The sequence below is a fragment of the Cajanus cajan genome, chromosome 9 (assembly GCF_000230855.2).
Source record: "Cajanus cajan strain Asha chromosome 9, NIPB_CcT2T_4, whole genome shotgun sequence".
In the NCBI taxonomy this organism is placed as follows: Eukaryota; Viridiplantae; Streptophyta; class Magnoliopsida; order Fabales; family Fabaceae; genus Cajanus; species Cajanus cajan.
The window spans coordinates 5345940-5368365 of NC_138525.1; the positions used below are offsets into that span (position 1 = coordinate 5345940).

General features: G+C 38.6%; 1 non-coding gene across 1 annotated transcript; it reads right to left on the reverse strand.

Moving 5' to 3' along the window:
* Nucleotides 1-3254: 3254 nt before the first annotated feature.
* LOC145952227 (small nucleolar RNA R71) lies at nucleotides 3255-3360 on the reverse strand. Its single transcript, XR_014429906.1, has one exon. It is a non-coding gene; the product is annotated as a small nucleolar RNA R71 (small nucleolar RNA).
* Nucleotides 3361-22426: the final 19066 nt, after the last annotated feature.

Here is a 22426-nt window from a genome sequence, read left to right on the forward strand (position 1 = left end):
TTGCTTAAAAATTGTGCTTGGTCTTATAAGAATTCGTAAGAACGCAAGAGGTTGTTTGCTCGGATATCACATAAGTATGTGTAAGAGTTTGTTCACTCAAAAATCACATGAGAATTTGATAGTTTATTCGCTTGAGAATCATGTGTGAACTTGTAAGAATGCAATAGTTTGTTCACTCAAACATCGCGTAAGAACTTGGAAAGACGCGAGGGCTCGTTCATTTGGACATTGAGTATGAACTTATAAGGACACATGAGCTCATTTGCTCAGTCATCACGTGTGAACTCGAAAAGACATAAGAGATCATTCACTTGAATATCACGTGTGAACTTGTAAGGATGCAATAGCTCGTTTTCTTGGTCATCACATGTGTACTTGTAAAGACGCAAAAGCTCGTTTGCTCGGACATCACCTAAGAACGCGAAAAGATGTGAGAGCTTGTTTGCTTGGATATCACATGTGAACTTGTAAGGACACGAGAGCTCATATACTCGATCATTGCGTGTGAATTTGGAAAGACGTGAGAGCTCTTTCGTTTGAATATCGCATGCGAACTTGTAAGGACATGAGAGTTCATTTGCTCGGTGGTTATCATGTGTGAACACAAAAAGACACGAGAGCTCGTTCACTCGAACATCACATGTGAACTTGTAAGGACGCGAGAGATAAAATACATAAAGATAATGTATTGATATTTTGAAGATGTATTCTAGTAATTGTGTGGAGATATTCGTGCCAAGATATTCTATTAACCATTAGAAGTTAATTATCTAGGACTTTACTTTATGGTGATGAGCCAAGAGGAGGCCAACTTAGCCTGGTCGAGTTCGATCTGATCGAGCTAGGTGACACAAATTCTATAAAACAAAATCATGATGTATCAATTTTACCTTTTTCAAAATTTATATATCAATACAAATAAAATTGACAAATGATAATTGGAGACTTTAAGAAGTGAAAGAGAAAAAAAATATTTTCCAAATTTTTTCATTATTTAAGAAAAAATAGATATACTCGAATTTTTAAAAGAACAAAAATATGAAAAATAAAATTTAATATTTTATAAAAATCATAAACTGTCTTATACAAATCACTATCATTTTCTTTTAAATTAATTCTTTTGACAAGGATAAAAGGGATATTTATAACATTCTTACATTTTAATAGCTCCTAATTACTCATTAATTGAGTTGTAAAAGAAAAAGAGTACTCATTAATTATTATTTTTTTATTCGTCCCTGGAATATCCACCGCCGATAGCAGTGACTAATCTCTTCGCTACGTTGGAAGTGTTAAGTCTCAATTTTACCTCTTTTTGGATGAGACTTATACAAGATTTAATGATCAAATTCTTCCATTCTTTGTATCATTGCAATATAATTGTTCTCATTTTGGTTTATTTTGTATATGCAGGTATTCAAGTAGAGAATTGAGGATAACAAGGCCAAAGGAGTGGAAAAAGAATTAAGGAGCAGAGCAGGCAACCACGCCGGGCGCAATTTATAATTGCGCCGGGCACAATTCAAGGCCGAGAGCACATTGAGCATCAGGGGAAGCCCGCGCCGGGCGCGAAGTGTAACGCGCCGGGCGCAATAACCCTAATTTGTTTCCTCAGGCTGCATAAAAGGAAAATTTCGAGGGTTTTCTCCCTCATTCACACATTGGGCGCGTTTTGGGAGCTGTAGAAGGGATTCTCGGAGCTTGAAGCCGTTCGTGTGTGGGTCTTTCCTTCGGTTCTTCCTTTCCTCTTCCATCTCTATTTTAGTTTTCCCCTCTTTGTTTTGAGAGGTTCTATCCATTGTATTGGGGTTTTGATGTAACCAACAAACTCTATTGTAATCCCTTTGTGTTAATGATATATATGTTTTGTTTCATTCCTTGTTGTGTATGATTCCATGCTTAATGCTTGCTTTGGCTTGATCACCCTTTGCATGATTTAAGGTTTCATTGAGTATTGGGAAATATCCTTGAAATTAGTTCTGAACATATGCCTAGTGGGAATTGTACCTAGGGATAGGGCTTGACCCATTAGTAGTCTTAAAACCCTAACCGGTAATGCAGGTGGAGGTATTGAGTACTCAAGGGATTGATATTCAATATTTTGCACCTAGACTCTTTCTCTAAGGAATTAGGTCTGAGTAAATTTAGGATTGACTAAATAATGAATGTAACAAGAGATTAAGGATACATTAGTGTTTCTTTGGTGAAATCAAACCCCCACAACCTCACATTACCACAATACCATTCCTTACCTTTTCCACTCACAAAACAATATTTATTTACAGCTTTCATTCCAAAAGTCACAACATTGCATTCACTGCACAAACTATGAAATTGGAATTATTCTTTAGTCACGAATAGTCAATAAATGCTTATATTACCTTCTAATCCCTGTGGATACGATATTTTTACTACTTGTACGGCCGGTACACTTGCCGTGTTTGAGTCCGTTGAAGGAAGTAACCTAATCTATAATTGTAAATAAAAGTACTTCAACGGAAATCTCAACAAGTTTTTGGCGCCGTTGCCGGGGATTAGAATGGCGATTTAGTATTTATAGCTATTTGTGACTTGTTCCTTTACTTTTATTGCTAATTTCTATTTCAGCAACTAATTCTTTGGGCTGACTTGTGCACTCTAGTCTTTGGTTTTCTCTTGTATGCAAGGTACCATCCGAACCAGAGGTACTGTTTCTTCTGAGCCATTGTTGAACGATCCTGAGATTGAACGCACGGCAAGGAGGAATAATAGCAATAGGAGGAGAAGGAGGACTAGAGCAAATCCAGTTAGCCAACCAACCATTCAGTTTCCTGAAGCTTTTGTTTCTGACATTCCTGAGTTCACTATGGAAGGTGGAGATGGTACTCACAATGACAATCACACCCGGAGGCGCACTATAGGTGATACTTTCACCTACACTAGCCCGAGGGAGTTCTCAAGCATTGTGAGGCCTACAATGAACGACAAACTAGCAGAAATGAAGCCTGCACTGCTACAGCTTATCAGTTCTCATCAATTTTCTGGCCTGGATCATGAAGACCCACACACTCATCTCTACACTTTCTATGAGTTGTGTGGTTCAGTTGGAGTTTCTGGGGCTGATGAAGAGGCACTTTTCATGAGGTTGTTTCCATTTTCTCTGAATAGTAAGGCTAAGGCTTGGCTTCATTCTCAGCCAAACCAAAGCCTGACAACTTGGAAGGATGTGGAGACCAAATTCTTAGCCAGGTTCTTTCCCCCATCTAAGAACACTGAAGCCAGAACTGCTATTGCTACTTTTGCTCAAGGTGCTGATGAGCCACTATGTGAAGCATGGGAGAGGTACAAATCATTGTTGAGGAGGTGCCCGAATCATGGTTTTGAGGTGGAGCTTCAAGTTCAAACTTTCTGTAATGGGCTACAACCTCAAACCAAGATGATATTGGATGCTTCTTTTGGAGGGTCAGTCATGTTCAGAACTGCTGAAGAAGCTATCACAATCATTGAGTCCATGGCTTCCACAGACTTCAGGAGCCAGCATGGTAGAAGTTCTTCAACCAAGAGAGGAGTTTTGGAGTTGAGTACTCAAGATGCGGTGTTGGCTCAAAACAAGATACTTTCCCAACAAATTGAAGCTTTGAATCAACAGATGGCCAAGCTTCCTCAACAACTTCAAGCTATGCACTCTAATGCTCCTCCTATGCAACAAGTGATGGCATGTGATTTTTGTGGAGGTGACCACCATAATGGTTATTGTGCCGGATCTTCTGATCCCCAAGGTGCAGAAGTGAATTACATGGGGAATCAAGGGCGGCAAAATTTCTCTCAACATCCCTATCCGCAAAATTCAAATCAGGGGTGGAGAAATAACTATGGTGGAAACAAACCAGACATGAATGCTTCATCAAGTAGCAGACCTCCACATCAACACCAACACTCACCTTTGTATGAGAGAACCACCAAATTGGAAGACACCTTGCAACAATTCATGCAGCTGTCTATGTCCAACCAAAAGAACACTGATGCCTCAATTAAAAATTTGGAGATACAGGTGGGGCAAATAGCAAAGCAGCTAGCAGAGCAGCATAAAGGTTCTTTCTCAGCCAACACTGAACAAAACCCGAAGGGGCACTTGAATGTAGTATCTACAAGGAGTGGTCGGGAATTTGTGGTGAAGGAGAGCGAGAAGAATGATGAGAGCAAGGAGAAGAGTGACACAGGCAAAGATGATGATGATAGTGTTGATGAAGAGATCATCTTAGAGGGCCCAGGAATGTGGAGAAGGAGTGGAGGAAGTGAGTCGGTTGTAGAGAATAAAGAAAAAATTGAAAATGACAAAAAGAAGGAGAAAGAAAAAGAACTTGAAAAAGAGAAAGAAAGAATCAGTAGAGAAAAGAATAAGGCACCCATGGAGGAGAGGAATATTGTGAAGGTGCCACCCACCAAGAGCTTACCGTATCCTCATGCACCTTCAAAAAGTGATAAGGAGAGGCAATATGCTCGGTTCTTGGAGATTTTCAAGACCCTGCAAATTAACATTCCGTTCTCCGAGGCATTAGAGCAAATGCCTACATATGCCAAGTTCATGAAAGAGCTCCTCACCAAGAAGAGAAAGTATTTTGAAGAGGAGACCATTACATTGGAGGCGGGGTGTAGTGCCATTATTCAGAAGATGTTGCCAACAAAATCCAAGGACCCTGGTAGTTTCACTCTCCCAGTCACTATTGGGAGTTTAGCTATTGGGAAGGCTTTGCTTGATTTGGGGGCTAGCATCAATCTTATGCCCTTATCTATGCTTCAGAGGATTGGCGATTTGGAGGTGAAGCCTACTCGCATGACTTTGCAGTTGGCGGATCGATCTGTGAAGTATCCTCATGGCATTGTGGAGGATGTTCTGGTGAAGGTGGACCGTTTCTTATTTCCCGCTGATTTCGTGGTGATGGATATTGAAGAGGACGTTGATGTACCTCTCATTCTTGGCCGACCATTCATGAAGACTGCAAGAGTTCTAATTGATGTGGATGATGGGAAGCTTAAGGTGAGAGTGAATGATGAAGAGGTTAACTTTGATGTGTTTGATGCCATGCACTACCCCAAGGACAAGAGCAGTTGCTTCCGGGTTGATGTCATTGATGAACTTGTTGAAGACTCCAGAAAGCATATCTCTTTCACTAACTCTTTGGAAAAAGTCTTAGTCAATATGGTTGAATACCTCCATGAAGAAGAAGATAGAGAGGTTGAGGCATGTTTGAGGAGCCTTGACTCATATAAGGAGGTGACACCGGACTCAGTACACATGGAAGATTCGAAGGATGATGGGGAGGTGATCACCCCGAAGCTAGAGTTGAAGATACTCCCTTCTCATCTAAAGTATGTGTTTCTAGATGAAGGTGGAAGCAAGCCGGTTATCATAAGTAGCTCCTTATCCCCATTGGAGGAGGAGAAACTTGTGAGAGTTCTGAAGTTCTACCAAGGGGCAATTGGTTGGTCTATTTCTGATCTCAAGGGAATTAGCCCAGCCTATTGCATGCATAAAATATTTATGGAGGATGAGTACAAGCCAGTTGCTCAACCACAGAGGAGGCTTAATCCTGTGATGAAAGAGGTGGTGAAGAAGGAAGTGATTAAGCTGTTAGATGCCGGCATGATCTACCCTATTTCTGATAGTGCATGGGTGAGCCCTGTGCAAGTAGTTCCAAAGAAGGGTGGCATGACGGTGGTTCTGATCTACCAGGAAGGATCATTTCCCACTCCCATTCATGGATCAGATGCTTGAGAGATTAGCTGGTCAAGCTTATTATTGCTTTCTTGATGGGTATTCAGGTTACAACCAGATTGTGGTGGATCCGGAAGATCAGGAGAAGACCGCTTTCACTTGTCCTTTTGGTATCTTTGCTTATCGGAAGATGCCATTTGGGTTGTGCAATGCTCCTGCAACATTTCAACGATGCATGCTAGCTATATTCTCCGACCTGGTGGAGAAGAGCATTGAGGTCTTCATGGACGATTTCTCCGTGTTCGGGTCTTCATTTGACGAATGCCTGACTAATCTTGAAGTGGTGCTTAGAAGATGCTTGGAGACCAACCTTATACTCAACTGGGAAAAATGCCATTTCATGGTGACCGAGGGGATAGTTCTGGGGCACAAGATTTCTCACAAGGGCATTGAAGTTGACCCAGCCAAAGTGGAGGTAATAGAAAAACTTCCTCCACCCATCAATGTCAAAGGTATTAGGAGTTTCTTAGGGCATGCTGGCTTTTACAGGCGCTTTATAAAAGATTTTTCAATGATAGCCAAACCCCTGAGCAATCTCCTAAACAAAGACACTCCTTTTTGTTTTAATGATTCTTGTATGAAGGCTTTTGAAGCTTTGAAGGCTAGACTCACCTCTGCACCCATAATCACTGCACCAGATTGGAAACTGGATTTTGAACTCATGTGTGATGCTAGTGATTATGCGGTTGGGGCAGTCTTAGGCCAAAGAAGGACTAAAATTTTTCATGCCATTCACTATGCTAGCAAGGTTTTAAATGAGGCACAAATCAATTATGCCACTACTGAAAAAGAGTTGCTAGCCATAGTGTTTGCATTGGAAAAGTTTCGGTCCTATTTGATTGGTTCCAAAGTGGTTGTGTTCACAGATCATGCAGCCATTAAATACTTACTCACCAAACCGGATTCCAAGCCAAGACTCATTAGGTGGATTCTTCTGCTTCAAGAGTTTGATTTGGAGATAAGAGATAAGAGTGGCAAGGAGAATCTGGTTGCTGATCACCTCTCAAGGCTCATAAATGATGAGGTGACCCTGAAGGAGAGGGAGATCTTGGAGGAATTTCCTGATGAGAAGCTGTTCATGGTGCAAGAGCGACCCTGGTTTGCTGACCTGGCAAACTTCAAGGCAGCTGGAGTAATCCCTGAAGATTTCACATGGCACCAGAAAAAGAAGTTCCTCCGTGATGCTACCTACTACATTTGGGATGACCCTCACTTGTTCAAGATTGGTGCAGATGGCCTATTGAGGAGGTGTGTCTCAAGAGAGGAGGCCAAGAGTATTTTGTGGCACTGTCACAACTCCCCCTATGGAGGTCATTTCAATGGAGAGAGGACAGCTGCCAAGGTGCTTCAATCTGGATTCTATTGGCCAACACTCTTTAAAGATGCCCATAGTCACACCAAGCAGTGTGACAGTTGTCAAAGGGCCGGAGGAATCACAAGGAAGCATGAGATGCCCTTACAGAACATGCAGGAAGTTGAGGTGTTTGATTGCTGGGGCATAGATTTTGTAGGTCCACTGCCTGCGTCCTTCACAAATGAGTATATTCTCGTGGCGGTGGACTATGTCTCAAAATGGGTTGAAGCCATTGCTACACCCAAGGCGGATGGCAAAACAGTGGTGAAGTTCCTCAAGAAGCACATATTCAGCAGATTTGGTACCCCCAGGGTACTTATCAGTGATGGAGGTTCACACTTCTGCAATACTCAGTTGGAGAGGGCTCTAGAACATTATGGAGTCCATCATAAGGTTGCCACCGCCTATCACCCTCAAACCAATGGGCAAGCTGAGGTCTCTAACAGAGAGATCAAGAGGATTCTGGAAAAGACTGTTTCAGCTTCAAGGAAGGACTGGTCTACAAAGCTTGATGAAGCTCTATGGGCTTATAGAACCGCCTTCAAATCTCCAATTGGTCTCACTCCATTTCAGTTGGTGTATGGAAAAGCTTGCCATCTTCCTGTGGAACTGGAGCACAAAGCTTATTGGGCTTTGAAGCTGTTGAATTTTGATCCTCTCAGCACCGGTGAGAAGAGGAAGCTGGAGCTGCATGCTCTTGATGAATTGAGGCTCCAAGCCTATGAATCATCTAAGCTCTACAAGGAGAAGGTCAAAAGCTATCATGACAAGAGAATTCGGAAGAGAGAGTTCAGGGCAGGCCAGTCTGTGCTTCTGTTCAATTCCAGGCTCAAACTCTTTCCTGGAAAACTGAGATCAAAGTGGTCTGGCCCTTTCAGAGTTAAGGAGGTGAAACCCTATGGTGCCATAGAAATTGAAGATCCTGAGGCACAAAGAAGTTGGGTTGTGAATGGACAGCGGTTGAAACCCTACTTGGGTGAAGAGGTCGAAAGACTTTGCTGTATCCTTTCTTTTAGAGACCCTTGAGGTTTCTTCTTGTCAGGCTCGGGACAGTAAACAAGCGCTTCCTGGGAGGCAACCCAGAGATCTGAACTTTGTTTTTATGTGTTTTGCAGTTACTTATTATTTTTAATTTTTATTGTTTATTGTTGTGTTATAATTGTTTGTATTACTGGTTCTAGGACTTGTTGTGTGGATATTTATGTTCTATGATATGTATGTTGTATTGTGTTGTTTGTGTTTGATATTCTGTGTTGAGTGTGTGAATCATGCTTGAGTGGATAGATTTAAGTTGAATTTGTGAGGAGTGTGAGGAGTGAAAAACCTAGGTGAGAGCTTAAGAGTTAATCACGCCGGGCTTGTCTTATCCACGCCCAGCGCACCTAGAGCATTGTGGTCTCTGTCAAGACGCACGCCGGGCGCAATTTATTTTTGCGCCCGGCCTAAACTTCATTGTAGCACTGGAACGACCACGCCCGGCACATTTATTGGCGTGCCGGGCGCATTGACCACTGGAAGGTTTGAGCATTAATTGCACCGGGCTTACCATCTGCCACGCCCGGCATCACACCAGAAAGGGCAAACCTTTGATTTTTACTGATATGGCGCCCGGCGTGGGTAATTTCACGCCCGGCGCGACCGCGCGAATGCCTTAACTCAACTTCCTCACCCACGTTTCTCATTTCACTCACTTTTCTCAACTCTCTCTCAACTCCTACTCATCTCCTTCAACCTCCGTTTTTTCCCAACCCTCCTGCCACGCGGCTTTCCTTCTTCCTCCACGCACTCCACCTCCAGTAGGTTCACACTCAACCTTTTCTTGCATTTTTCCTCTTCTTTTTGGGATTTTGGGGTGTTGTTTTGGGGTGCAACCAAGCCAGGCGCGGTACCCAGGGCTGAAGCTGCGAAACGGCCCGTTCTGGTTCCAGAACGGCCCGTTTTGGACTTTGGAACGCCCTGTTCCATTTCCAGAACGGCCCGTTTTGGACTTTGGAACGCCCTGTTCCATATCCAGAACGGCCCGTTTCGGAAATTGGAACCGGCCGTTCCAATTCCAGAATGGCCCGTTTCGAATTTAAGAACGGCCGTTCTGATCTTGGAACAGCCCGTTCTGGCCATTTTTCTGAAAACGCGTACTCGCGCCCGGCGTAATTTATTTTTGCGCCCAGCGCAATTGGTTCCAGAGAGTATACACTATTGTATGCGCCCGGCGCAATTACGTTTTGCGCCCAGCGCACGCGCTTCCAGAGAGCTTTCTACACTCTCTGCGCCAGGCGCATGAATTGCTAAGCCCGGCGCAATTCCCCTCTGAAACCCATATTTTAGGTGTTTTTAGTTCTGTTTTAAATTCCAATTCCAGTCTAGGGCTAGTTTCCTCTTCGGTAAAATGCACTGGTCATCCGTTTATATTTTTTTATACTCATTCTGTCTGCCTGGGATTTCTATTGTTTAATTTCTACAGATGGCATCTTCAAGCAAACGCCCGCGTCAGAGCAAATCAGGGCAAACTCCGCGTAAACCATCTCGACCCTATTCTGATATCTTCCTCACAGAACGCAATGAAAAGCACTTTGAGTCAGTGAGTGCAAAGAAATTTATTCTTGAGAGAAGGGTCGAATTGGAGCCAGGCGAGGCCCCTGAATTTCAAGCAGAGATGCGCCGACGACGATGGGGAACGCTCGGTTCCTATCCACTTCCGGCTAACATAGCTGTAGTCAAGGAGTTTTACACTAACGCTCTGCGACAGGAGGGGCTTGCCCCATTCACCAGTTATGTTAGGGGTGTGCATGTCCCCTTTGATGCTCGGACGATAAATGAATTTTTGGGGACCACACTGAGGGATGATGAGCAAAACGAGTATGGCAACTACAACCACACTGCGATGGATCCTGCTGTGGTCGAGGCTGCCATCTGTATGCCAGGACGTGGGTTCCATAGGAACCGAGCTCAGCTACCTCTGCATGTGAAACGCAGAGATCTTCTTATGGTGGCTCGCATTTGGTCAGCTTTGGTGCATGCCAACATTCTCCCGTGCTCCCACGTTTCTGACCTACACTGGACCCGGTCCATGCTTATGTATTGTATCATGACTCGGCGGACCGTGGATCTGGGGGCCATCATTTGCATGGAGATAGCTGGCTGCGCCAACTCCGCACCGGGGTCAGCACTAGGACATCCATCCCTCATCACCCAGTTATGCCAGTTGGCAGGTGTGGATGTCCACTCGCCACCATTTGAGGGTCCTGGCAGGGCCATTGACAGCAGATACATCTCTGCCTATTGCCAGGACCGCGCGCCAGTAGCAGCCCCTGCCCCCGAGCCTATTCATCTTGCTGAGCCCCAGGAAGACGTCCCCATAGATGATGCTGCTGCCTCTGACCCTCCACTTACTTTCCATCAGCGTTTTGACGCCTTGGAGGGTCGCATGGACACATTCATGCAGCGCCAGGAGGACCGCCTGGATACTTTCATGCAGAGGCACGAGGGCCAGATGGCATCACTCCACCGCGGACAGACCTTCATGTTTGATGCCTTCAGGAGATTCACACTGCACTCTGCCCCCGATTACCAGTTCCCCACCTCCGCTGATTATCACGCTTACACGGGGTGGCCTGGGGACCAGGCTCCTTTCTTTTGGGGGGGTGGAGCTTCTGAGGATGCTAGAGGTGCTGCTGACCCAGGAGTTGCTGAGGATGACCAGGCCCATGATGATGCAGATTGAGCTGGCCTTGGACCATTTTAGTTTTATTATTTGTTGTCATTTAATTTTTCTGTTTTTCAGTTGTAGTTATTTAACTGTTTTTGTCCCAGAACCTTATTTTATATATCCATTTCTTTTTGGTGATTACTTTGTTGGTTGTTTTTGTGAATATGCTGCTTTAGCATGGTTTTTGATCTTGTTGATACTTGCTTTGCTTGTGGTTGATTCTGGATTGTAGTTTGCTTGATGTATATAGTGTATGTACCTTAGACGTTTTCAAGCCACATTAGATCTTTAGTTCATGACTAGTTGCATACGGGTTTCAATGTTGATCATAGAACTGAGCTGAGTTTGATAGTTTGTGGATGCATAGCCGGGTGAGGTTTGAGCCTAAACACTGATGAGTGAACTACGCTCAGGTTGCATGATAGACTTTGCTTGAGTTTTCCTGGTGGTTTGCTTATGTTGTGCACTTATATGATCAAGGCATTCACATCTCCATATTTTGTTAACCATCTAAGCCAAAAAGCCATCCCCACTTTTCACTTGACCCAAACCTTCATAAGCCTAAACACCACACCTTCCACTTATCCCAAACCATAGAAAAATTAACCATAACCCTTGCTTTGGTTAAGAGAGCAAACTGATAACATCAAATAAGTTTGGGGGAGTTGAAGAATGGAAATTTTGGGAAAAAGAAAGTATGTGGTCAGCCATTACAAAACAAAATAAATAAATTAAAAAAAAAAAAAAAAAAAAAAAAAAAAAAAAAGAGAAGAAAAACAAAGCAAAACAAAAACAAAAATATTAAGATGCAAAAATGTAAATATGCATCTCATAAAGGCTAATGGCTTGGATCAGGTAAAGGGCATGTGCTTAATTGTTGTAATGGGGTATGGAGAGGGACATCATTGCAAAATCTTATTTGCTCTCTTAAGCTATAGCACCTTCAATCTTTGAAAAACCATAAAACTGCTACCGCTTGACCCTGCTTGACCCAGATTGCCCTAATAAAGACCTTGTGATAAGTGTCTGCAATTGTTTTACCACTGGTTTTATTTGGAAACGAAGAGCAAAGTTGAATTATGTGGCGTGAGTAGTAGACTAGAGAGAAACACTCACCCTGATACACTAGTGTGCATAGAGAGAAACATTTTCCTAGTGAGGATGCATACACAGATAGTCATTTCTCTTCTCAGCTCTTTGATCTCTTTTGAAACCTTTGTTTGCACCTTGTCATGTTCTATTGCAATAATTGTGATTGGAATTTCATCTGAGGTTCATGCTTGCGAAAAGAAGATACAAGTGAACTAGGATGTAGAAATTGACTCACTTGCATTACTTGTTATCCGCTAGATTAATTACCTTTTGCTTGAGGACAAGCAAGGTTCTAAGTTTGGGGGAGTTGTTAAGTCTCAATTTTACCTCTTTTTGGATGAGACTTATACAAGATTTAATGATCAAATTCTTCCATTCTTTGTATCATTGCAATATAATTGTTCTCATTTTGGTTTATTTTGTATATGCAGGTATTCAAGTAGAGAATTGAGGATAACAAGGCCAAAGGAGTGGAAAAAGAATTAAGGAGCAGAGCAGGCAACCACGCCGGGCGCAATTTATAATTGCGCCGGGCACAATTCAAGGCCGAGAGCACATTGAGCATCAGGGGAAGCCCGCGCCGGGCGCGAAGTGTAACGCGCCGGGCGCAATAACCCTAATTTGTTTCCTCAGGCTGCATAAAAGGAAAATTTCGAGGGTTTTCTCCCTCATTCACACATTGGGCGCGTTTTGGGAGCTGTAGAAGGGATTCTCGGAGCTTGAAGTCGTTCGTGTGTGGGTCTTTCCTTCGGTTCTTCCTTTCCTCTTCCATCTCTATTTTAGTTTTCCCCTCTTTGTTTTGAGAGGTTCTATCCATTGTATTGGGGTTTTGATGTAACCAACAAACTCTATTGTAATCCCTTTGTGTTAATGATATATATGTTTTGTTTCATTCCTTGTTGTGTATGATTCCATGCTTAATGCTTGCTTTGGCTTGATCACCCTTTGCATGATTTAAGGTTTCATTGAGTATTGGGAAATATCCTTGAAATTAGTTCTGAACATATGCCTAGTGGGAATTGTACCTAGGGATAGGGCTTGACCCATTAGTAGTCTTAAAACCCTAACCGGTAATGCAGGTGGAGGTATTGAGTACTCAAGGGATTGATATTCAATATTTTGCACCTAGACTCTTTCTCTAAGGAATTAGGTCTGAGTAAATTTAGGATTGACTAAATAATGAATGTAACAAGAGATTAAGGATACATTAGTGTTTCTTTGGTGAAATCAAACCCCCACAACCTCACATTACCACAATACCATTCCTTACCTTTTCCACTCACAAAACAATATTTATTTACAGCTTTCATTCCAAAAGTCACAACATTGCATTCACTGCACAAACTATGAAATTGGAATTATTCTTTAGTCACGAATAGTCAATAAATGCTTATATTACCTTCTAATCCCTGTGGATACGATATTTTTACTACTTGTACGGCCGGTACACTTGCCGTGTTTGAGTCCGTTGAAGGAAGTAACCTAATCTATAATTGTAAATAAAAGTACTTCAACGGAAATCTCAACAGGAAGCACCTCAAAAAGTGGGATAACTGACTTCAAGATTTAACGCGGTTGCATACACAAGACAATATTCGAACCCGTGGAGTACTCATTAATTGTTGTTACTAAGTTACTTATTAATTGAGTTGTAAAAGAAAAAAAGTACTCAGTTACTAAGTTATGGCCTAGGGGACGAAGAGCAAATATTTTGGAATTTATCGGTCCTCGTCGTATTACATCGAGAAATAAACTTCTATTCTTGAATTTAATAATTTATATTTTTTACATTTCATATTTTTTCAATTCTTTTTTAATTTTAAATGGCACTATTTATTATATCCTTTTTTTTAATTTAGTGAACATGTTTTGTTGTTGTTAAAGAAAAATTACATTATTAACAAATTGAAAAAATATATCTATTTTTTAATATTTTTTATTGTAAAAATTAACAAATTTATTATAGATAATTGAATGACGATATAAATTTAATTAGTGCATGTTTTTTTTCTTCTTTACATTTATTTCTCTTTTCCTTAATATAGTACTGTACTTTTAAAGGTGTGTCAAATAAATATTATTTTTCATTATGAAATGTATAGTTTCATGTTGTTAAGTGGCGAGTAAAGGATGGTCAAGCTGCACGATTTTGGTTCGACTCTTGGCTGCCACAACAGGTTCCGCTTATTCACTTTGCAACTACGTTCGTCCCACCTGTTGAATTGTTCCGGAAAGTTAGAGATTACGTGACTGATCAAGGAGCGTGGAAGAGTGATCAGATTCTCAATTGGCTCCCCCGGGAGTCCTTGAACAGTATTGAAGCCCAAACTCCTCCCACGATGAGCGTTGGGGCTGATGAAATTCAGTGGGGACTTACTACTGATGGACTTTTCACCATAAGATCCGCCTATGCAAGCTTGTCCGCATTTGACTCAAATCCTTGTGCCCCTATCTTCAAAGTCCTATGGAAATGGCAAGGAACAGAGAGGATCAGGCTTTTTCTTTGGCGCGTGGCCCACGAGAGCCTCATGACGAATGAAGCTCGCTTTGGTAGAGATTTAACGACCAGCCCAATTTGCCCTATCTGCATGCAGGACGTGGAAAATACCATGCACGTTCTAAGAGATTGTATTTTTGCTCGCCAAGTATGGAGCTCGATACCTAGGGGAAGTTGCATCAGTCAACCCACGGGAAGTAACTTTCAAGAGTGGCTAATCTTCCACCTAACCAGGAGTCGTACAGAGCTGATGAACTGGCCCCTCACCTTCGCGATCACAATTGATGCATTATGGAACAGAAGAAACGAAGTTGTGTTTCAGCAGTCGTCCTTATCAGCAAGCCAACTAGTAGTCAAGGTAACGAATTGTGCAAAGTCAATAATTAACAGTAGCACTCCATTTGATGCAGGAGCCCAGTTAGATTACACACGTATCACAAGGAACTGGGTTTGCCCTCCTTTGGGGTTTATCAAGTTAAATGGCGATGGGGCTGTGTCATATTCGGGGACAAGCTCATGTGGGGGTTTAATTCGAAACCCAGATGGGAGGTGCATCATGGCATTCTCAAGAAAGCTAGACCGTTGCTCTGTCATTAAAGCTGAGCTGTGGGCCATCACCTAAGGACTTCGACTAATTCACCTTAAAAAATTGGGTACGCACATTTTAATAGAATCTGATTCACTAGAAGCAATCACACTGCTAAGGAATGGCTGCCCCCGTCAGAATGAATGCTTTGACCTAGTTCAAGAGATATCAGAGTTAGCGGCTTCCTGTGAGACAATTTCGTTCCTGCATATTGGTAGGGAGGCCAACTTAGTGGCAGATCTCTTAGCTAAACAATGTAATATAGGAGAGGAGAATCTAATTATTTACGATTCGCCTCCTAGTTTCATCTTTCGCGCTTTAGCCGCTGATTTGGCGGGTGTTATCTGAGTTTGTTTTGGGCTCTTAGCCCCTTTCTTCACCAAAAAAAAAATGTTGTTATCGAGATGTGTGCAATTGCAACCGTTAATATCCTATTAGAAAATAATATATAATATTGTAAGATTTATTTATTATATTTCGTAAAATTGGTTAAAGTTTATACTTAATTATTATTGAACCTTGTATCTTATTCAACCTCACAAGACTTATCTTTATGGATACGGAAACGTTATTGGTCACTCAAAAAGGCTGCACGAATCACGATTCAATGATTCATAAACCTTAATAACAAGTTGAGTTTGGACCCACCCACCCCCAATTATGTGATGTATGCTTATTTGGACCTCGCATACACTCTGTTACATTAGATCCAACCCCACATTTTGGGAGCCCATTTCGACCACCTCCACTCTAAATATATCAATCACTAGTTCTAGTTCTAGTTCGGTACAGATATAAATTTAAATTCCAAACCCTATCCATTTATTTTTATTTAATTTTTTTATTAGTCTATCTTATTTAATTTAAAAACTAATGTTAATCCCTATCATTTATTTAATTTAATTTGTTATTATTCATTATCATTATCAATACTATCATCTTCTTTATTATTAGTTATGATAATAAGAATAATTTTATATTATCAATAAATAATTAAAGTATATTAAATAATATTATCATCAGTAATTAATTACTTCCATTATCACTATTGTTATTTTAATAGTAGTAATATAATGATAACAACAATGGAGAATTAAATAAAAGGTTGTTTTTATTAAATAAATGTTAGAATTAGATTGATATTTACTGGTGGACTCAACAAGAATATTAATTGCTAGTCTGACATCGTGTGGCCACTACTACCATATGATGAGTATTTCACTCATCAAGCATATGATTTCATTTCATACTTCAAATTCAATATGGTACAAAGAGTTATGACAAGAAAAGATGTTGGAAGGGCCATGCTTCCCAAACGATAAGAAAACCAGCTCTTTGACAACTACGTGAAGCTACTCCAATATTCCACCACAACATACTCAATTCATCACATAGCTAAACTCAAATGCCCTAAGTTTTCCATAATATTGTTTTTATTCTTTGTATTCTTATAGTTAACAATATAATTTAACTTTATAAAATTGGTCTCTAAGGTAAAAATTATTCTTACTTGTATATGTTTTATTAACTTTATCACTAGATGATCCAGAATATTGAACGTGTATTTCTCAAAATGTTCCTTCATCTTTCTTTCTTGAGAAATTTTGTTCAGCCTTTTCATTCCTTCTTGTCTTTTTAAACTTTTATTAACAATAAAAGTGAAACGATGTTGTGGAGATCTCATACCTATATTGTTAATGCACTATAGATTCAAAAAAAAAAAAAAAAAGATCGTCAATGCACTTCTCCCAATAAATATTAACTCATAAATGGGTGGTTTTATGCTATAAATCCACTACATCTTTCTTTTCTGTGTCCAACGTAATTATGATTATTTTTTTATGTCTTTACATTGAATTCCATTCTTCACTCTCATTCTTAGTTTCTTCCTATGTATTAAAAATGTCCTCCAATTAATCACAGAGCAGTGACTGAAATAGAAGAAGATTAATGAATTGTTTTAATTCAACTTGTTAAATGATCAATAAAGTTTATTTGATTCATTATTTAAATAAATAAAATTAAACTTGAAATTGAGCTTGAATATTTAGATGTGTTAAGCTCAAGATTTACAACCTCGTGATTAATAACTTATGAATAGTTCATCTTTATGTTTGTAATAATATTAGAAAAAATTAAAATTATACATATATTATACTATCTGTGCGAAAACACTTTGTAGTAGAGAAGTTGTGAATTAATTTTTCATTTATTAGATTATGAAAATATAATACTCTAAATATATTGAATTTCACATAATATATGTTGAACACATTTTTACTTGTAGATTATCATCTAGTATTAAATGTCTTATTGAATGATAAATAGATAAAGTTTAAAAATGATTTAAGGAAAAAATTCATAATAACAAAATAATTAATCTATAAATAAGGTGATTCCAATTCGGTCGCTGATGCACTAGCCAAGCATGGATTTTCATTAGATTTTTTATGTACGTTACTTTCATTTTTGTCCTCCCTTTTGTAGTGTTGTTTTGCGGGCTGATTTAGTTTCTACAAGCCTACGAATATCTTTGTTAGTTTTTCCCTTTGGGCTTTAGTCCTTCATAGTCAACAAAAATAAATTAAGTCAAGTTCAAAATTTATTTTTTAAAAGGTATATTCATAGTCAAATGTGTACAACCATCACCACAAAATATTATGGCCGCAACAGCCATCACTATAAAATTTTATTGTTGTCTCTACTCCCACCATCTTTGTTACTATCACCACCTTTGTAATGGTGAGTATTTTGAGTATTTTTAATTAATTTATATAATTTTAATTAATGTTGTTGTGTTATTATGAAAGTTGTTTTAATTAAGGCTTAGAGGATTTAGAGACTTTGGGAGTTAAGTTATCTTTGAGGTAGTTGAATTAGAGTTAAATTAATTTAACTTAAGAAAAAGGTGCATAAGTTTTTTTTTAAAGACATAAATCTCATAAGTTCGTATTTTAAGAAAATCTAAAGAGAAGTTCTCTGAAACCTAAATCTTCTTCTCTTTCCTTTATATTGAAAATCTTTTCTTCACTCTTCCCTATAGTTGATTCAAGGTAACTAGACTAGGGGATTCAAGCTTGTGTAGTGGAAGATCTCGAGTCGGAGTTGTACAAATTTTCTTCCTTCTTTTCCTCTCTTGATTAATCAACTAAAGGTAAGGGAAGCTTGTGATTCATTGATTTTTACACTTTAGTTTATGTTTTTTGTTGAATTCTTCTCTTGATGGTTGTTTTAGATTGAAATTTGAAAGGAAATGATGATTTTGTTGAGTTGTGATTTTAATTGGTTATGTTTTGAAGGAATTTGATGATCCTTGGTTGATAATGGTTGCATGATGTGTATGAAGTAGTTTTCAAGTTGTTTATGGTGCCTAGATATTGTATTATGCATTGCATGTTGGTCTCTTCCGAGTTTTAGGTGGATTAGGCCAAAACGAGGTTCTGCATAGTGTAGAAATTTTCATCACATCAGGCGTGCCTTCATGGCGTCAGGCATGACTCGAATTAAGGGTGTTCCATCTCATTCGCATCGAATGTAAGATTCGTGGCGTCGAGTGTGAGAAAATAAAATTGTGAAGAGGTTTTTTTTGCAAACACACCACTTGGCAAGCGGACCAAGTTTCGAAGTAGTATTCAAATATCGTCCTCAGAGATTTGAGTGTTTAGTAATTCTTGCTCTAACGATTTAAAAGAGAATGTTGTTATAATTGCAAATGAGTAAAGATAGAGTAAAACAACACAATAAAATAAAAGTAGTAAAGACAATGGTTAAGAAACAAGGATTGGTTCAGAAGTACTTGCTAACTCGTAGATCTTCTTAAAATAAATGCGATTCTAATTTCATTATTTTCACGTTCATTAAGTAATCCAACAAGATTCCTCAAGGTTGAATCCTAAAGTCATTAATCTCAAACATGATTCCTCTATGTTTTGAGTTTAATACTTCGCATTAAGAACAATGACTTGAACAATGTGACTAACCAAATCAAGTCTATTCCTAGAACGAGAAATGATTAGGTGCAAGACTCAGTTCAGGTTTTCAAAAACGTTTTCCAACTGGATTCAAAAACCAAAAATCATACAACGGGTGATCAAGCCGATATAAGCATTAATAGAAGAATCAAGCACAAATAATGAGATCAAAATACATATATTTAAGAAGAAGAAGAGTTAGTAGTTACATCCAACTAATCCTTAATGAGTTTAGCCACACATGGCCATTACAGGATCAAAGAGTGAAAAGAAGAAATTACAAAGTAAAGGATAAAGAAATGGAGTTGATCTTCGTTCCCAAAGGATTCAGCTTCCAAATCTTTGTTCTTCCCTCTTCAGGTGCTCCTCAATCTTTTTTTCTCTGTTTTTCCGTGATATCCCCTGTTTCCTCGATTTTCTCCTTTTATATGAGCTTTAAAACAGGGTCAAAAAGTGATTTTTCCTCCCACAGTTGCAGCTATAAATCCACAGCTATGGCTGTGGAGAGTCCTTCAGAGTGAAGAAACCTCCAACGCTGCAGCTGTGGTTTCACAGCTATAGCTGTGGCAACTCCTTCAAGCTTAAGGAACCTCCAGCGCTGCAACGGTGAAGCCACAACTATGGTTGTGTATCTCTGGAGTTTTTGCTGGGTCCTAGGTGCTCTATGGCTTTAGCTGTGAGTCCACAGCTTTAGCTTCAACTCTCTGGAGCTTCAAATTTGCATTTCAGATTTCCACAACTATAGCTGCAGATCCACATCTATAGCTTCAACTTTTTGGATTTCTAATTCCTTCCCAGATTTCCACAGTTCGAGCTCCAGATCCACAGCTATGGTTGTGGATCTCTACCTTCCTAAAAAACCTGCAAAAAAAGAGGAAATTCTTTAAGATTTTGCTACTACTCCTCTACTCTTTTAGTATAACTTGATTCTTTAAATTAAGGGGGGTAAAATAACATATATAATATCTACAATTACCAAAAAGAGTACCAAAAGTTAAGTGCAAATCATGTATAAAAGGCACTCAACAAATTGCCATTGACTTGGTCATGTTAGGTGTGGGCTTGATTGATGTCAAACATGAAGAAAGAGAATCGTCTCTATCTGAATTGACATCATGCGCCAATGGAGTGAATTTAGGCATGAATTAGGTAGAGGCGTTCTGCCTAATTTGAGGTCGAACATGGGTTTTTCCATGCCAGACATGAGATATTAGGAGGTTCTCTACCTTAGACATGCTAGGCACGAATGGTTTGGCGTCAAGGGTGGGCGAGACAGGAAACCCCATGTCTCGATGGCTCTAAGTGTCTAAGAGATGGCATCAGGCGTTACTTATGTGATTTCTATGTGATATTCTAAGTTGTCTAATAGTTGAAGAATGATGCTTAAGATGATAACTCATCATGTTTTAAGTTGATATATTATATAATAATGTTTATGTTGTTAAGTTGTGAGTTGATAAATAATTAAGTTGTAAAGTTGTATGATGCTATAATTAATCAAGTTGTTAAGTTTTTAAGCATGTGGCGTAGATGCATGTCTTTATTGAAATACGTAAAAATTAGGGGAGAGTAAAAGTTGTTTTAGCAATTGAAATATCCCTTCGTGTAGGTATAAGTGGTGGTGCTTCGAGAGCCCAAGTTCCCTTTAGTAAACAAGTTGGTTTATGAATGAATAGTTATTTTAAGTTGTCTCTTTTAGGTGACAAAGTCAAGACATACATATATAAAGTGACCAACCAAGTAAGGTACAAGGTCGAGGATTTAGTTCCCTAAGTACTAGAAGGGCGTGGCATTTCAGGGGTATTCAATGAGCTAATTTTACAAGAGGTTTAGTATTGTAAGCTAATGTTGTGGTAGACTTATACCCAAGTTTCTCTACAGTGACAAAAGTGCTAGGCTTCCTAGTTTGAATGCTGAAACATGAGAAATCAAATTTAAGTTTTATACCTTGTACCTTTTGAGGCCTAACATTGTCTATACTTGACCTAGTTGTGATAAGTCAGATGTTATGATTTGATAGGATCTAGTCACTTAAATTGTTCACTTCTGTGTTAGGAAATATTTGTAGTTGATATGTGTGATGACACATTAGTTGTTTAAAGTTGTTATGATGATATTGTTGTGGTATTGTAAGTTGTTGAGATGTTGGAATGATGATATGGTTTATAAGTTGAAAGTTGATATGTAGAATTGGATTAAATGTTGATTAAATTGTTTGTGTTGTATTTTTGTAAATCAATATTGTGAATATGTATGTTAATTCTTTTCACAAGTTTATCTTTTCTTTTTCTTGTGGTTAGAACTGTAATGATCATACTTTAATAATGTAGTTGTTGTATTTGTATATATGTACAAGGTATATATGTAAACCCATGAGAGAATTTATGTTTTTCAATCAATGCTCGAAAAATATTTTAAATTTTTACCCTATACATATATATCATGCATGAATGACTAGATAACAGTTGCATGATAACAATTGTTTAATCTTTTCGACATGTGGTATCTAAACTATATTAAGGTAGTGACTTGTCCAATTGTTATAATCTTCCTCTTCCTCACCGTTTGATAATTTTTTTTACACAATTTAAGATAACTAACTTATAATTATTCTTAATTATAGATGTGAAAACATTATAGTTTAACTTTTATCCAATCTAAAACATAAAAGTTATCATTTTAAATCAATTCTAATTCCATGATTCAAACTAAGTTATCATTCTAAGACATTTCTACCGCTAAATTCAAAAATTTTATCGCTTAATTTAATTTATAAAATTTAAATAATTCTATACCTTAACAGTCAAACCTTTTCACGCCAATTTTATGGTATAGAATACTTATCACGCTTATTATTTTTTACTATTTATAAGACTTAATTAAGACTCAATTTATAATGTTTAATGTATTAAATATTTTTAAACTAAAATATGTATACACTACTAGTGTAAAGTTTTTTACACTGACAGTCAATCAGAGCTGTTAATAGTGCCTTTTTTCATTTTAATTTAATTAAATGAGCAGATGAAAAGACACTATTAACGGCTCTGATTGTGTAAAAAAACTTTACATTAGCAGTGTATAGATGATTAACTCTTAAAATATTCCTAATTAAAACATGTTTTCTTAATTTGATGGAATACATTAATTATAGACTCTTTAAAAGATATACATTTTAATAGGTTAGAAGAATAAACAATATTAATTATGAGAGAAGTAGTATATGATACGTACTTTAATTGATTAAGAAAGATGTTAGTATTAATTAAAAGAGAAAAATTGTTGAAAGATAGTTTTGAGAAGAAAAAAAATATAAAAACAAGATAAATTTATTACTATTAATTAAATTAATTACTTTTCTTAATCATAATGAAATAAACATTTGAGTCTTATATACCGGAACAAATATAATCATTTTTTTTAATCTTATTTTTTCTGCACTACCTTAAACACATACCTTTTTAT